Source organism: Zootoca vivipara, chromosome 2 (assembly GCF_965207765.1).
Source record: "Zootoca vivipara chromosome 2, rZooViv2.hap1.1, whole genome shotgun sequence".
In the NCBI taxonomy this organism is placed as follows: domain Eukaryota; kingdom Metazoa; phylum Chordata; class Lepidosauria; order Squamata; family Lacertidae; genus Zootoca; species Zootoca vivipara.
The window spans coordinates 24,262,630-24,275,709 of NC_142584.1; the positions used below are offsets into that span (position 1 = coordinate 24,262,630).

The following is a 13,080-nucleotide window of genomic DNA, read 5'->3' on the forward strand; positions in this document are numbered from 1 at the left end:
TGTCATTCCCTGTCTCTTATTTCATGACAGAAATTTAGAGACATATCAAACCCGATACCGGGTCTCTGGGTCATCCTATCTAAATGGTTTCTATTGCTCTCACTGGGTGAGCAAAAACAAATAAACAAAAATATTATAAATTAACCATGGCAGTGGAACACCTGTAAGTTTTTCATCACCATTCCCACCCCCACTGACTGTATTTGGACAGCATTTTCTGTAAGGGCTTATCCACCTTTCTCTTTGTCTCGCAAATAAGGTAAAGGTACAGGGCCCCTAGATGCTTAAGTCCAGTCAACGGCGACTATGGGGTGTGGCACTCATCTCACTTTCAGGCCGAGGGAGCCGGCGTTTGTCCACAGACAGCTTTCTAGGTCATGTGGCCAACATGGCTAAACCGCTTCTGGTGCAACGGAACACCGTGACGGAAGCCAGAGGGCACGGAAATGCTGTTTACCTTCCCACCACAGTGGTACTTATTTATCTACTTGCACTGGTGTGCATTCGAACTAGTAGGTTGGCAGGAGCTGGGACGGAGCAACGGGAGCTCACTCCGTCATGGGGATTCAAACCACCGACCTTCCAATCGGCAAGCCCAAGAGGCTCAGTGGTTTAGACCACATCGCCACCCACGTGTCTTGCAATGTCTTCTGCTTGTCCCATGATTTTAGGCACGGGTCCAAGAGTTTTTGTTTTCCCTTTTGTTTTTTTTTTGTTTTTAAATAATCATTTTTTTGATACAAACATCTACCGCAAAAGACACATACAACAAAAACCATAATAATACAATTTGACAATTTGTTAATTGTCATTTGTTATCTGTACCCCTAACTCTTCACTCCATATTTGTCTATCATATTCTAAATCATATTTCCTCCTGTTGAGTAGGGTTTTATACAGTGCAAGTGTAGAGTTTTTTGTTTTTGTTGCAGAGATTAAATCTTGTAGCAGCATGGGTGTTTCCGATGCTGCTATAGCATCAGGGCCAAACTGCCTTTCCAACATATGTTTCAATTGGATGTATTGCCATTGTGTTTCATTGGTTAATCCGTACCTTAGTTGCAAAGTCTTATATTCCCCAAATTTATAATTTTCACCAATTAATTGATTCAATGTCAAAATACCTTTTTTCATCCTATTTTGCCAAATTATTACTTGATTTCCCATTTTTAATTTTGGGTTGGCCCATATTGTTAATTTCTCATGCTGATAGGGGTCATCCTTATTATTTTTATTTATATTATCCAATTTTTTTATAGGTGCTTTAATAGTCTCCAGGATAATAGGATATTTCACAAAATTTGTTTTCCCTTTCGTCACACCACTTCCCACAGGAGAACCCATGGTTTAGTGCTGAATCCCGATGGACATTGGTTTCAATTCAGCAGTAAACCGCGGGTTTTCCTGGAGGAAGTGGCAGGACAAAAGGAAATCCTCCCAGGCCCATGCATTGGGGGACAAACAGATGTGTGAATGAGTCCAGCTGCCCCCTCTGTTCCTACATACATCTACTGTATTTCTTACCAGCTTTTGCCCCTAAATTCAGATTCCCAAGAGCTCGAAACTAGGGTTTCTATGAACACAACACCTACAGAAAGAGCACCATTCGGATAGTCACAAGCTTCACTTCCTGCCAGCAGAGGGAGCAAAGACAACAGACAGCTTTGTCCCCAACCTGCCATGAAAAGTGCTGCCACTTTTTTGGGGGGCGGGGAGGACTGCAAAGTTCACATACATTAATTCATTCATGTGCATGCAGACTTTTAAAAGCCGTATTTACTAGCATTGAATAAAAGGTAGAATGCCAAACCAGTGTCGGGCCGCAGCACCAAACCTCCTGCTGTTGGAGGAAGCAAAAACACACCCCTTTACCTACGGAGCTGGAAAGAGATGCAGATAAGAAAAATGGTGGTGGAGGGAGGCGAAAAGTCAGTCCAGGAATTAGGGCAGGAAGGCAGCTGGGGAGGTGGTTGGGGGAAGGAGGAAGGCTAACTTTTCCCCAAGAGGAGAGGGCATTTATTCAAATGTATGGAGGGTTTTTAAATGTCTGAGAAACCATTGGATGGGAGGGTTGAGGCTCAGGGGTAGACCACAAGTGTTATATGCAAAAGGCATCAGGCTCAACCCCTGACATTTCCAGGTAAGGCTGAGAAAAGATGCCCTGTCTGAAATCCTGGGAAATGGTTGTAAGTCAATGTAGAATAGCCAGGAATAGCCAAAGTGGTGGCCTTCTAGTACAGTCATACCTTGGGTTGCGAACGCGATCCATGCAGGAGGTACGTTCGCAACACACAGCGCTGCATCTGCGCACAAGCGTGATACGATTCGGCGCTTCTGCACATGACGTCATTTTGTGGTTTTGCGCATGCACGAGCGCCGAAACCCAGAAGTAACCCGTTCTGGTACTTCCAGGTTCAGCGCGGTCTGTAACCCGAAAACGCACAACCCGAGGTATGTCTGTAGGTGCTGGACGCCAATTCCCACCATCCATTAGTGGGCTGAGGCTGATGGGAATTGTAGACCAGCCATATGTAGCTGGCACCACGTCAGCTACCTTTGGTATAGATAATACTGGGGAAAACCGGGACGCCATCTTCTAGGGGCACACTCCTGAGCGAGTCACGTGACCTGTGTGAGATTGCAGCCCTCCAAAAAGCGCTTTTTCGGGGTGAGCTTGTGGTGCAAGATTCATGGCACCCAAAAATGGCCACTGTGCTCTTGCACAAAAATACAGGATGCCCTGGTTTTCCCGGGAAAGTTGAGGGGTATGAGATGGTGCAATAGTCTGACTCTGTATTAAACAACTTCCTATCTGTCTTCTTGTTGTCTGGAAGCAGTCTTTCCTCTCTTACTCCTCTTCTCACTTCCTGTTATTCACCTCTGCCATTATTAGCTTTGTGCCCATAATCCACCAGGCATTGTCCCAAACCTACATTTCCTCTCAATAGATGCTTCACTGAAATGCTTTCCTCTCTCTCTCCCTGGCAAGCACGTTGTATCCTTCTCTCCACCAAAATAGCTGAGAACGGAGGAGCAGCCTAACCAGAAAAGCCTTCCTCTATTTTTAGCACACATTTTAGGGCCTGGGAATGCGAAAGTGATCCTTGGTTTGTGGTCTGGGCGATGCAGTAATGGGCTGGGTGCCTTTTATTATTTTGCCTAGTTGGCTCGGCTGCACAAACCCTATTGCGTTAAATACAGTAGTTAGCAAGCAGCTGACTCTCCCTGATGGTTTTCGGAAGGAATTTCAAGCCAACCATTCCTGTGAATGTAAGCAGCTGTGGACAAAGAAGCTCTGATTACAAGATGGACAGCCAAGAAACGGAACTTTTAGTAACAGAGAATGAAGCAGCCTTATTCAGAGCCACACTGTTGGTTCATCTAGCTCAGAACTGTCTGCACTGACTGGCAGCCACTCTCCAGGGTTTCAGGCAGGGACCTCTCCCAGTTCTACCTGGAGATGCTGGGGATTGAACTCTCTTGCATGCAAAGCCGGTGCTCCAACAGTGAGCTACAACCCTTCCCCTATTGCTGTTACGCTTCACAATGTTTTACAAAAGTGCAGGGGGCGCAATTCGAAAGAGCAATGGCAGAATGTGCCACCCCAAATTTTGGCAAGGAGTGTACAGTATTTCCCCAATCTCGATACTAAGTCCCCGAAAGCTACCAGTGCACAATATTTTGAAAACTCTACCTGTTGGCTTTGTAACCCACTTTTATCCTCTTCCACACAATGCATTTCCCTTGCCTGATCACCTAGAGATGGTTCTATTCACCACAGGCGACCAGACACGTTGCTATCTACACCCGGAAGCTTCCTCTCTCACTGCTCCGCTGCCCCCAAACAGATTCATTTGAATGCATGTTTTCAAATACTGTATATTCCAAAGATTTTTTGCTAAACCAAGAAAACCAAAATATCCAATTCCTTTGCCAGGTTCCATGTTGAAAACTGAAGATTCTGCACATGCAGATAACAAAATGTCACATTTGTACATATTTTAGGAACTTGCTGGTATTTACATGCATTGCAACAACCTGATAAGCAAACTAGGTTAATATTGTCAGGGCCAATGCAGATAACAAGAAGTATATTCATACTCTTTTTTTTTTGTTTCAAAAATGCCACCAATAACATAGGACTCACTCAGTCTTTTTGTGCCATATTTCTAGGCACAAGTCTGGGTTTTAAAGCTCAATGTCCGAGTTTTTTTTTTTTTTTGGCCCAGCGCTTTCCCCAGGAAAACCAGAATTTTTGCTGCTGAACCAGAGTAAATGGCAATCAGGTTTTCTGTGGATTGCGGTTTGCTCTGCTTGACCAGTAAATCGTGGGTCTTCCTAGGGGGGACAAAACAAACACCAACACCACAACTTCTCTTGGACAAAGAGGTTTAAAGTGCAGGCCTGTGCTTGGAAGGTACGTACAGCAGAAAAAGGAAGGCCGAATGTTGTTGTTGTTTAGTCGTTTAGTCATGTCCAACTCTTCGTGACCCCATGGACCAGAGCACGCCAGGCACTCCTGTCTTGCACTGCCTCCCACAGTTTGGTCAAACTCACGTTCGTAGCTTCGAGAACACTGTCCAACCATCTCGTCCTCTGTCGTCCCCTTCTCCTAGTGCCCTCCATCTTTCCCAACATCAGGGTCTTTTCCAAGGATTCTTCTCTTCTCCTGAGGTGGCCAAAGTATTGGAGCCTCAGCTTCACGATCTGTCCTTCCAGTGAGCACCCAGGGTTGATTTCCTTCAGAATGGAGAGGTTTGATCTTCTTGCAGTCCATGGGACTCTCAAGAGTCTCCTCCAGCACCATAATTCAAAGGCATCAATTTTTCGGCGATCAGCCTTCTTTATGGTCCAGCTCTCACTTCCATACATCACTACTGGGAAAACCATAGCTTTAACTATACGGACCTTTGTAGGCAAGGTGATGTCTCTGCTTTTTAAGATGCTGTCTAGGTTTGTCATTGCTTTTCTCCCAAGAAGCAGGCGTCTTTTAATTTCGTGACTGCTGTCCCCATCTGCAGTGGTGTCCACAGTTACTCATTCATTTCACTGGGGGGGGGGGGGGAGAACACAAGGGCACCTAATCACGGAATCAGATTAGGACAAGAAGTTGCACTCCAACCCTTCCGAGGTGGACCCAACCTGTAATTCCGCCTCAGATTAGTCAAGAACAGTTTACCGCCAGCAAACTGAAACCCTGTCCCCAATCCCCCCCCCCCAGACCAGAGAACATGCCAGCGACTGTGTGACCTGTTCCTCATGCTATATTCCCTTTGGATGCCTTATGTATGAAGGGAATGGAGACAAGCATTATTTCGAGGCTGTGCAGAGTGCACACCCATGAACCAGGGAGCTGAATTCACATTTCCCAAGCTGACCCGCCTGCTCCTTTCCACACCTGGCATTCTGTGCCATATTGTCCACAGTGACACAGTTCTGACCGCTCCGCCGTCCCTGCTCCTACCTGAGCCATTTAGTAACCATATCAACAAGAGCTTAAAGTCCATCTAGGATTTCTCTAAGCTGCTTTAGCTTCCTTTATTCCCAGCTGGCTTCTTAGCATTTTTAAACACCATGCTGGGCTTTTAAGATAGAGGGTGGAACGGGGTTGGGGGGAGTCTGAGGAAGAGGGGAAACAAGAAAGCAAAAGTCTGCCATTTTATTTGCGGTGTAAAACTGAAAGCTGAAGTGCACAGCTTCATTTTCTGTTTAACAAATGGAATTCTTTTTTACTTCAAAAGCACATTCATATTTCCCAACAGCTTTCAAGTGTACTTTGAATCACATTTATTTTTTTCACATACAAAAAAGAAGAGAGAGAGAGAGAGAGAGAGAGAGAGAGAAGGGGGGGGGGAATCCAAACACCCGCCTCAGCTTTATTTCCTGGTATCAATTTGTTATAAAACAATAACATTCCAGGAACCTGTATGATTAAATTCCTCTTTTCATGTGGGACCAATTCAAAAATGGAGGGGGTGGGGTGGAGAGCCACTTCAACCAACAAACAGCACACACACATGCAGAAAGCACAATGTTAAAAGGGTTTAAGCTTTTCAGGCCCCCACGCAGGGCAATCTGCTGTGAGGTATGCATTTATATTTTATTGCTTCTCTTGTCCTCTGGGGCTTTTTGGGAGCTGAACAAACTAAAGAGTGTCAACTTCAAGGCAGTAAAACGCTTGAAGTGCACACTTTACTCCAAAGGTATCGCAGTTTCATGCAAGGGTTAGGGATCTGACAATCTTCTGAAAATAAAATAGAGCCAGAGTAATCTTCATTTGCCAATACGTTGCTAGGCTCCTGCAGAACGCACTATTCTAAGGGGAAGTACAAGGAGAATATACAGATAAGTCTCTTATAACTTCGTACAACAATAGGAATTGAGACTACAAAAATGCTGGGCTTTTGTGCTGAATTGTCCTTGGCACACCTTGTCAACTCACCTAATAGTGTTGCCAAGTTATGGGGCTAACAACCATGAAGTTCTTATGAACCCACAATTTTGTTAACGGCTATAGAGCTTTTTTCTCTGTTCCATTTTCATGTTCCTTTACGTGACCCACAGAAAAGCAGCATTCAAAGCTCCCACAATTTCATCACCGGGCCAGGAGAAAAGGTTCAGCTGTTGAATTTTTGATGGTCATCAAATTATTTTAAAACACAAAAGCTGGCATATATATTTTGTGTGTGTGTGTTGGCAACTTGTCAGAACTCTCCTTGTCAGAGGCCCTGGCTAAACGCTGTGTTGCAAACATAAAAGACAAAATTTTGTGTGACTATTTCGTCACCGCTGATAAAGTAGTCACCTTCTAAACATCTGTTTTGATGTGATTTAGACAAAAGGTTATTAAAAAACGGTTAAAAACAGCAAATCCATTCAAAACAAAACAAAAACCCTAACCAAGCAGGCACTCATGGCAAAGACTCGTTTATCCAGCTGAGAAAGTCAGAACAAAAAAATGTATTCTATTGTTTCCAGAAAGTAGGTGCCTATTTTATCTTCACAGGCATGCCACAGAGTAGAGTCAGACACACTAAAAGCCCTGCTCTGAATTACTGTGGAGCAGGCTTCTAAGTCTTTGGAACTTGCAGGAGAAACTTTCCCACAAACCACAGGAATCTACTGGGTTTACAAGGGATACGAAGGTCTCTCAAGTAACCCGGCCCTGAGCTCCATAGGGCCTTGTTTGTTAGTACCAACATCTTGAACTTGGCCTTGTATCAGGTTGGCAGTCAGCGCAGCTCCTGCAAGCAGGGTGTTCTTTGTTGGCGGTAGCTTGCCCCCACAGGTGACCTAACCAGTGGTGTAGAGTTGGGGGGGGGCACAGGTTGCCCCAGGCTCAGAATTGTTAGGGGTGCAAAATTTCAACACCTAGTGATGCCTCAATACAGCTGCTTGCTTCTGTCTCTGGGCTCCATTGAAAACAGCTTCTCCATGCGACCCAGGAAATTAGGGTTATTTGCTAGCCTAATTCCACCTAATTAGGGTTACTTACTAGCCTAATTCCACCTAAGCTTGCCAGAGCTCTTGTTCAAATCTTGGGAAATTCCTGATGCCCAGGAGGAAAGAAACCCAGTTGCCAGAGTCCGGCTCAGCTGAAAGGAACATGAGATGTAGCTTCTGTTACAGGAACAGCACAACGCGCATTAGCAGCAAGCAAAAATGTATTGGAAAGTGCTGCAAGCCACCACCACACAAAACAGAAGCCAATTAAATTGTTTATGCAGGTTAACTTAACTGAACCTGTGAATAATATTGAAATTTGTGATCTTCGCCAACTAAATGAAGTCAAAGCTCTCACAGACATTCCAATTAAGCCTCATTGCCTATGGAGCTGCACTGATACAAATAAATCTAATGTAAATGACCAGTCAGGGGAGTCGCATCCTTTTTGCCCTCTCTGGCTTGCAGGCAGGAGGGCGATTAAAAGAGGCCAGAAGGCAAGGACTGCAGGAAAAAGATACCATAGATTGCTTTTTAGAAAAGAAAGGAACCTCAGAAAGGGAGAAGCCTATATGGGGAAGATCTACAGTAGACGTTTTTTCCTGCCTTAAAACTTTCTAGTTTTATCACAGCAGAAAAAACACAAAAGAACCAAGGAAAATAATTAAAGGCATTTTTTCCGACTCTTTCCAGTCACTCATGCAGCAGCACAAGCTTTTGATCTCTGTCACATTCTGTCCGACTGCCGTCCCTTGTGGCTTGAAAATTCACCCACTAAACACATCTTTTATCTGCTCCAGACTCCAAAGATTCAGCCTCTAAATGGTCCCCGTGATGGCAGCGCTGAACTACATTTCCTACTCTCCCCTTTCTTTCTCCATTTTTAATGGTAGGATTGGGAGGGGGAGGGGACAAAGAGAGGATATCTGCTGCCCCCTTTAACTCTTTGTTCCCTGAACAAAGTCGCCACTTTAGACTGAGAAAACTTCTGAAGTCTTAAGAAGGCCGGGAGAAAGGACAAGTGATGCCAATCAGGACAAAGGTCTTCTGTGTGAGGTGCCCCCATCTTGATGCATTCCTGCAGTGGAAATGAGCATAATGGAGAGACCTATTGTCTGTTCATATTGCTCCCTTGGCTGGAGAAGCATGGGATGATGATAATGCTGTCAAAACTGAAAAGAGGTCATTTCCCACCAGCCACCAGTCTAGCCTGGCTCATGAATTAGCTCCTTTTCTGCAGAGGCATTTTGATGAATGCAAGCATCAAGAAAAGGACCACTCCCTCTTTCATCAAGACATACGCAGCTGCCTCTAGACTCTAGTTCCTTTTCCAAAATGGTAGCTACAAGAAGAGGGGGGAAGAGAAGGTGGTTGAGTGGACAAAGCAGCTGATGCCCAAATGGACAAAGGAACAGAGTCCTCTCTCCTTGGGGCTTATGCACACTGACCCTTCCTACACCTTTTTCGTTATGGTCCACAAACCTGTTCTTTAAATCTCGATCAGACCAAATGGCAAACTGCAGAAAACATTTGTTCCAACTGAGCGCCAAGGAGAGGGTTTTCGCGGGGAAAGCTCTAGTGCAAGACCAAAACCAAAAACACACTCAGACACTGAGCTTTTAAGTGCAGACATGTGACTAGAAAGAGCACTAAGTGTGGCTGAGACCTTAATCAAAGTTTTGAGACTATCACCTCTGGAAGAGTGAGGGTAAGGAAGGAAGTCCACCCACTGGCCTGTTCATGGGACAGCAGCAGCAGCAATCGCTGTCAGCGCATGTAGGGAGCATAGCTTGTGCATGGCAACAGCGGTGGTTTGGGGTTACACCTGGGACTTGAACCCATTCAGGAGGAAGGCATAGTTGGGAGGAATCTTAAGCTGCCACCGATTGTAAGGGACAGTGCCAGTTCAGGAGATACTTCAAGGCTTGATCCCATCTGTTCCTTTATTGAGAAAGTGACATTAATTTGGCTGTGTGTCAGAGAGAGGGGTGGGGAGGACCTATGTAAGTAAGGTTTTGCAGTCTATAAACACTACTGGCCAACTTGGTAAACCTAAATGTGTTACTAAGTACTCATCCTCCCACAATTCAAAAACTGAAAATCTGCATCATTATTCCACTGTACACAGTCTTTATACTGCACTGAGAAAGAAATTGATTCATCTTTTTTCTCTTTATTTCTCTCTGCCTCATTCTGCTACACATACACACCAACTACAGAGAGATAGTTGTTGTTTTTATATACCACCAGTCCAATGACTTAGCAGCGTACAAGGAGGTGGCGGGCGGGAAGCACTCTATGCAGACACCACCATAAAATATCACAATAAAATCAGTATACAACTTCCAAAAACTAATAAAAAGAGGCAACAAAATCAGCCTTCACCATATAGCAGGCTGCTAAAAAATCAAGTCTGTATTAAAAGGTCTTGCATTGCCTCTGACATTCTGGAGCTCCAACTAGCCTCCAAGGAGAATGGAGTTCCATAAGCTGAGATTGCCTCCTTGCCTGCCCTTGACGTTCTGACTTTGGCACACAGAAGATTCCTCCAGGAGGGCATCTCCAGCTGATCTGAAGGGCCGTGGCAGAACAAGCAAGAAGAGGCAGCCTTCAGGATAGACAGGGCTGTGACTTGTGTGGCAGGGCAAGCTGCCTATCACTGTCATTATCAGCAATTGGCTGGGAGGTGACAGCAGTCTTGGAGCAACACAAAAACCAGTAAAATAGAAGTGACATCACTTGCAGGCACTTCCTTGTTGGAAAGAGGCACAGGATACCAATCAGGGATGGAGGAGAAGAAAGTGAAAGAAAGAGAAAGGAATCTAGGCAAAACCATTTTTGACACCAAATTTGGTTACTCTTTGTTGGGGAGGGGAATGCAAAGAGAATAGGAAGGCGTCCTTGAAGATTCAAGGGCTCCTTACTAATTTCCAGTTACAGTTCTCCTGCTTAGAAGATTTTCAGCTTGACTTTCACTTCACAGAGTCTCAAGCATCCATCTCCAAACTTATGTCTCCAGGTATTGCTGGGCTACAGCCCCAATCATCCTTGACCATTGGCTATGATGGCTGGCTGGGGAGAAGATGGAGGCTGTAGTCCAACAACAAAGGAGGAGTCAAGCTTGGGGAAGGTTGCTCTAAAGGCAGCCATTTCATCTACTCTGTACCCATGCAGACCATCAAGCTAACATGGCAAGAGCTCTTTCTCACCCCAGCGCAGCTCAATCATCTGCATCACCCTGCCAAGTGGTAAGAAAGGTCACTCTCCACATTAAGAGCTTATCCAGACTTCCATTTGCCCTGCCACTTTCCCCTGGGAAAACTCAATATTTACCGCTAAATCGGAGCAAATGTCCATTGGGTTTTCCATGGACTGACGTTTGCTCTGATTCAGCACTAAAGAGCAGGTTTTCCCGGGGGAAATGGCGAGGAAAATGGAAAACCCGTTCAGACCTGTGCTTTCTAGGCACAGGAAAAGCAGAAGTGTGGACGAGCCCTAAATCCAGATGTGTGGTAGAACCTGGGCTTCTTATAGCAAAACATTTCCCCAACATCATTGTTTCACCAAATACAACAGCATGCAATTCAAGGCAAAGTTTTCAAATATATACTCCCAATCCCCCCCCAATTGTCAATTCTGAAAGTTTAGGGCATGTGAAGGATGTTTTGCACATCTCACACAATCAAAATGTCTCATTTATTGTGCACAACATTCTGAAGGTGGTACTTCTATGTTCCCAAGCACTTCAATGCAAGCATTTAGCGATGGGGGAAATGCATGACTTTCCTGAGATAGCAATCACAAGGGCAATGCATGTGCTATGTGGAACAGTTGTGGGTATTGTTTGTGGTGCAATTAGTGATGAAAACAACTCCTCCCATTCCACCTTACAGGAATCGCTAGAGACATGCCAAAGAGAGTTGCCTGTGCTATGAACATTGGGGCAGAATCACCCAAGCCCTCCCACCTTTCAGCAGCTCTTAGCCAAGCTTTCATCACTATCCATGCCATAAAAGCTTCCTTTTTACTGATTGTTAAATAAGATTAGTTCATTTGCTACATATGCTCATTTAGTTAATGTTACCTGCCAACAGAAATTACGGCATAAGACATTAAAAAAAAGATGTTCTAGACATTTCTACCACATTGTAGTGTTCTTTTTTTAAAAAAAAAATATTTTATTCATTGCCATTCATAGCAGGGCTGTGTTTTATATTTTATTGATTCCTATGAAAGGATATGTGTCAAAGCTGATATAGATAAAGTAATTGGATTGAATTGGCTCTTTGTATACAGGATGAAGCTGCTTGAGGGTCTCAGGGCAATTATGGGGGAAAGTATACATATGGAAGAGATGCCCAGGATTAACTGAATTGCAATAAATAGGAAATGCTCTAAGACATCATGTGCACCACAGCTCCACATACCGAGTAGGCTCATTTTGTGACTGCAGGAAACATACACAATGATATCCTGTTGGCATAACAAGGAAGTCAAGTTGCAAAGAATACATACAAAGTTGCTACCTGGATAGTTTCAAACTGACCTGCTTCTCTTTAATCAGCTACTTTAAATTTTCCCCTCCTTTTCCTGAAAACTGCTCTCTCATTGACCTCCCCCCCCCTTTTGGAGGGGAGAAAAGTTGCAACCCCACCCAGGTATATGTTCGGGATAAGGCATGGGAGATGCCTTTGGCTCTCATTTGGTCCAGAATTTTGCATCCATTGTTTATCGCTGTCTAGTTTCAGATTAGCTACAGCAGCGACTGGGTGCATTTCTGTGGCTGCAATGCTAAAGTGCTTACTAGGGAGTAGGGCCCTTTGATCACAGTGGAATTTATTTCTGAGTGAAACACATGCAAGGTTGCACTATGAGGCTCATGCCTGATGATCGTTTTCCAAAGCAACTACTCTATTCCAAACTTAAAAATGGAAAGCGTAATGCTGGTGGTCAACAAAAGAGGTTTAAAGACTGTCTCAAGGCAAATCTTTAAAAATGTAGTATAAACACTGACAACTGGGAAACACTGGCCTGTGAGCGCTCCAGTTGGAGAACAGCCTTTACCAAAGATGTCATGGGCTTTGAAGAAACTCGATATCAGGACGCAAGGGAGAAACGTGCTAAGAGGAAGGCACGCTTGGCAAATCCACACCGTGATCAACTCCCGTCTGGAAACCAATGTCCCCACTGTGGAAGGATGTTTGGATCCAGAATTGGCCTCCACAGTCACTTGCAGATCCATTGTTAAAATCGTGTTTATGGAAGAGATTCTTACTCGGCTACGAGTGATTGCCAAAGAAGAAGACTGTTCAAGCAACAGAATTTGCAAGTGTGTCCCCTTGCAACTCTGGAAGAGAATCCCTGGGTAAGAGAGATTCTGAGAAGCACATGATTTATAGGGAGGGGGACCTCTGGGCTTCCTTCTTCTACTACTATTTTTTCTTTCTTTCTAAACTTAGTAGCACCCAATTAGGATTTCTCCTGCTTTAGAAAGCAGTTAGCGTGAGCGAGTGGAATGTCCATGTTGTTTCTTGTGCTATGCCATGCGGCTTGAGCAGATAATCAAAGCCAATTCACAGGCCCCATTAGTGAAGAAAGCCATGGCTGCCAGCCTCCCGGGCACAACTGTCGGGTAAT

At 44.6% G+C, this 13,080-nt stretch overlaps 1 protein-coding gene across 9 annotated transcripts in view; it reads right to left on the minus strand.

Annotated features, from left to right (window-relative positions):
• Nucleotides 1-13,080, minus strand: part of SDK2 (sidekick cell adhesion molecule 2) — a 316,878-nt gene that overhangs the window by 133,255 nt on the left and 170,543 nt on the right. The gene's annotated exons all lie outside the window — the stretch shown is intronic.